Consider the following 4714-nt stretch of genomic DNA (forward strand, 5'->3'; position numbering starts at 1 on the left):
AGGCTGGTTGGCTGGTTTTAACTGGTCGACCAGGCTGGTTTTAGAGGGGTTTTGGCCACTTCCAGGCTGGTTTCCAGCCATTTCCAGCCTGGTCTTAGCTGGTCAGGCTGGAAAATGACCAGTCAAATCCAGCTAAAACCAGCTTGACCAGCCTGGTTTAAGCTGGATACACTCTCAGAAAAAAAGGTACAAAATTGTACCTTTTAGGGTACAAATGGCCCGTCACTGGGGTGGTACCCTTAAGGGTACAAATTTGTACCTCTATTTAAAGGTACAAAATTGTACCTTCTACATTTGTACCCTTTAAGGGACAATTTTGTACCCCCACCGAAGGTACAAAAATGTACCTTTTTATATTATATAGCATTTTCAGGGTACTGACCGAGGCATTTTGATCCATTGGTGACTGCATGCACAAATAAATAAATAAAACATTTCGGTTCGCAGATGTCCATTTTTATTTATTAATGTAGAAATATTACATTACAACTCACAACTGAATGTGTAAAGAAATAAAATTACACAGCAAGTATAAAGCAGACATGTAAAACAGTAAAAAGAACAATTTAGATAACAAATAAAAACTAAATAATCTACACTTAATACAAAGACCACAAGAATACTGTTTAAGATTTATAAACACATTACACAGGCTACATCAAGTACTGCACTTTATAAAGTCCAAAGTATTTGTCTTGAGTCAGAATACTCAGTTATAAAAAATTATTTGTCATCAAAATTTTCTCTGTATTTCAGAATGAAGGCAAACTTTCTCTATAAATTGCTTCAACAGTGCAGAAAACCAAAAACATCAGTAGCCTCTTCCTCAACACCAGTAGATTACTCCTCATCATCCTCAAGTGGAGTTGTAATTTGTTGTAACACAATATGTATTTATGCTTTTGGTAAACATGACATGTAAGGCACTCATAACTGGAAAATGTTCTTTGATAGTCATTAGGACCACAAGTTATTTAAAAATCTGCTTTATGCATGAATGATAGCAGTGTGCTGGATTAACGTGATGATTGCGATTATCCCAAGAGCATGTAGAGAAACAAAAAAACAAGGTTGATCACTCTGGTAACTGGAGTAGATCGAGGCTTGTCACCGTCCACCGTTCATTCAAAACATTCCACAGCAGAAACATCAAGGTGTTCTTCTAATAAGATGGATATGTCAAAAATGTATATTCATCCACATCATTAGCCCGGACAATCGCAATCCCATCAACTCTGAAGACTGCCGTGACTCGTCTTGTTAACAGTTGTCCAGTCGGTGGCCTCCTCCTGTACTTGAACTGTTGGATGTGGTGAAGATGGTTCACTGTAAATGACAAAGCAATAATTACTTTAATATCAGTCACTCTATCACTGATAAAGAGAAAATCAGCATGCATAGAAAGTAAAATAATTAATATTCACTGATTAAAAAAAAAAAAAGTATCACAGATTAAAAGACTAATATAAATTTCATTCATTCATTCAATTTCTTTTTGGCTTAGTCCCTTTATTAATCTGGGGTCGCCACAGTGGAATGAACCACCAACTTATCCAGCATTTTTTATGCAGCAGATGCCCTTCTAGCTGCAACCCAGTATTATGAAACATCCAGACACACTTATTCACACACACATTTATACACTACAGACAAATAAGCTTACCAAATTCAGCTATAGCGCATGTCTTTGGACTTGTGGGGAAACCGGAGCACTTGGAGGAAACCTTCACGAACACTGGAAGAATGTGCAAACTCCTCACACAAATGCCAACTGACCCAGCTGAGGCTCGAACCAGCGACCTTCTTGCTGTAAGGTGACAGGACTACCCACTGCGTCATCCTAATATAAAGAATATCAAGCATTATAAAATGCATTTATCACAGCATATACTAAACAGAAAACAACATACGCACCGGAGCACAACGAAATGTTGAAGTGTCTCGCTTAACAAGGCTGGCAACATGAGAAGTGCTGCTGTAAAATCAATTCCTGGAACATAAGATGTGGCATACAAACAAATATGAATGAATCCATACAAAGCTAGAATTTAATAATATTAATCAAGTGGAGAAAGTTTAGAAAGAGTACCTTAGAGTCAGGTCCTTAGCATTCTTCAGTTGATCTCTCATCTTTCGATGAAAACCTAGAAAATAATTTTAAACACGTGGGTGTACATTTATTGTTGTTTGTAACTAAAAACCTACACATTTAAAATAGTATGTAAGCCATTAAAACCATGGTATAGATAATGAGACATACTTACATCTTGTAACTGAGCCATGCTTTCATATGACATGCCTTCATTGCTCTGATGCTGTTAGGCTGCATTATGTTGTTCAATCTTGTCCTGAAATACAATTGGAAACTTCATAAACTTCTGGAAAGCAATAAGATAAAGCAATAACTATTTATTTATTTTGAGATATTAATAAAATAGGTAAAATAGCTCAAGGTAAGTTACCAGTTTCAGAACAAATAAGACAAATTATTACATTAAAGAACAAAGTATAACTTAAAACGTCGATTTATACAACGTGGTATGTTAATAATTATTCTACATTAACATAAGTATAACGTTAAACAATAGTAAAGCACCAACAATTCTGGACATGAGAGTTTGTGGACACTCCTCAACATTAATATAACTTAGACACTGAAACGAAGATATGTACAAGCATACACACGCCACGTTTGTAACTAGCCACGTTTAATCAGTCGCTTTGCCGGTGACAAAATTGTGATTTTTCTTCACAAAATGGCGGTGTATATAACCGTCTAAAATTACATTTCCTCGGTCAACCGTGGCTAGAAAATGGCCTCAAAATATAAAACATTATCGATAATTACAAGATCCAGTATTAATAACAAAAGGTTTTATATCAAGGTATATGAAGACTTTAGTCGCGCCAGCTCCGGGCCACACCGCACATTACTCACGGCCCGATTCCGGTGCACGGTTACGGCAGCGTCGGCTCGCTTTTGCCGCCGCATCTGGCCCGAGTAACGTTAACGATACAGCAGACGGACTCGGGCAGGCGAGAATCTAGCCGCAACTGGACCGAGTGTATTTTGCTATCTGGGTTGCGATTATATTCCGCCGTGGCAACACTTATTAATAAAGCAGTTAAGTTACGTAAGATATTATGCGCGAATACGTAACGTAGGCGATAAAGGGAGCTTTTACACCGAGAAAACTAACAGCATATAATACTCACCTTCTATAACGTTATGTCCCTCGGTGACTTCGATATCATATTGTATTAACTTCTTTAATAAGCTGCAGACATCTTAGCAAACTCCATCCTGCAGGCCAACGTACACCAGCCAGCCCGGAGCACTTAAAGCGGGGGAAAGCCGAGACCCGAGAGTCAGACAAAATCAACAGAACACGGCTTCACATGTAAAAATGAGACTGAAAATATATCTTTAATACATTCTTACCTGAAAAATGTGGACTCCAAAATAGACTTTTCTTTGAAAAGCGTGCGAAGTTCTGTGTAACTTAAACAGCCAGCATACACTACCGACCGCCTCAGTAACAAACACTACTATAACGTCTCAACAAGCCAAATTCTTAAAGAGACAGCAACATCACCACCTGTATGAAGATGCTGTCACTCTGCATGGTTCTTATTCTACATCCCATATACTATAGGGTCTTAAACAGTAAGCAAAGACCAGTATTTACGTTTTTAATGATTAAAATTACATTCAATTATAAATTAAATTATTAACGATTTTGAGAATTTTTTTAATTTAAATACATGAAAAAATTAATTATTAAAATATTTAATTCAATCAATTTATTTATTTATTATATTTATAAATTATGTATTTTAGTATTAATGTTTAGTATTAATGCATTTAAATTAGTTTTATATAGTGTCTTGATCTTATCATGAGCTGAGGGTGCAATTTTGTTCCTATAGGGAAACAAAATACATAATTGTACCTTTAAAGGTTCCAAATTGGTCCTTTACGGTACAATTTTGTATCCAAATGTGCTATAAAAGGTACAAAAATGTACCTTTCAAACCTAAATCTGGACATTTGTACCTTTATAGCCCATTTGAGTACAAAATTGTACCCTTAGGACCAATATGGGACCTTTAAAGGTACAATTATATATTTTGTTCCCTCTAGGAACAAAATTGTACCTTCACTGTACCTTTTTTTCTGAGAGTGTATAGCTGGTTTTAGCTGGACTCCCAGCTTGGCTAGGCTGGTCAAGCTGGTTTTAGCTGGTCATCTCCCAACCTGACCAGCTAAGACCAGGCTGGAAATGGCTGGAAACCAGCCTGGAAGTGGCCAAAACCCCTCTAAAACCAGCCTGGTTGACCAGCTAAAACCAGCCAACCAGCTTAGACTGGTTTAAGCTGGATTTTTCAGCAGGGATGTAACCCTTGATGCTTCTTACATCCTTGTCACAGCACCAGTGACACCATAATTAGGCACCACTGCCAAAATATTCATTCATTTAAGAGTTAAATTATTTGTGATGTTATTAGTTGGTTCTAACCTTAAACATATACCACAGTGTACATCCAAATTAATTTGCTACATGATATGTACGGTAATATTTCTTTACATGATTTGTCAAATCACTGAATCAGTTTCCGCATCTTTGCTGATTGTCCCTCTTTACTAAACAGGAGGTCACCCATTATCTTCCTCACTGTAACTGTACAGGCATCGCATTGGCAGCCAGGAGAC

At 37.0% G+C, this 4714-nt stretch overlaps 1 long non-coding RNA gene across 1 annotated transcript; it reads right to left on the minus strand.

The window, feature by feature from the left end:
- Nucleotides 1–437: 437 nt before the first annotated feature.
- On the minus strand, nt 438–3640 carry LOC137496200 (uncharacterized). The gene is made up of 7 exons (XR_011016354.2): nt 3443–3640; nt 3217–3338; nt 2265–2348; nt 2090–2144; nt 1915–1990; nt 1664–1840; nt 438–1326 (listed from the first exon to the last, which is right to left on the minus strand). It is a non-coding gene; the product is annotated as an uncharacterized lncRNA (long non-coding RNA).
- Nucleotides 3641–4714: the final 1074 nt, after the last annotated feature.

The sequence above is a fragment of the Danio rerio genome, chromosome 7, assembly GCF_049306965.1.
Source record: "Danio rerio strain Tuebingen ecotype United States chromosome 7, GRCz12tu, whole genome shotgun sequence".
NCBI classification, from domain to species: Eukaryota; Metazoa; Chordata; class Actinopteri; order Cypriniformes; family Danionidae; genus Danio; species Danio rerio.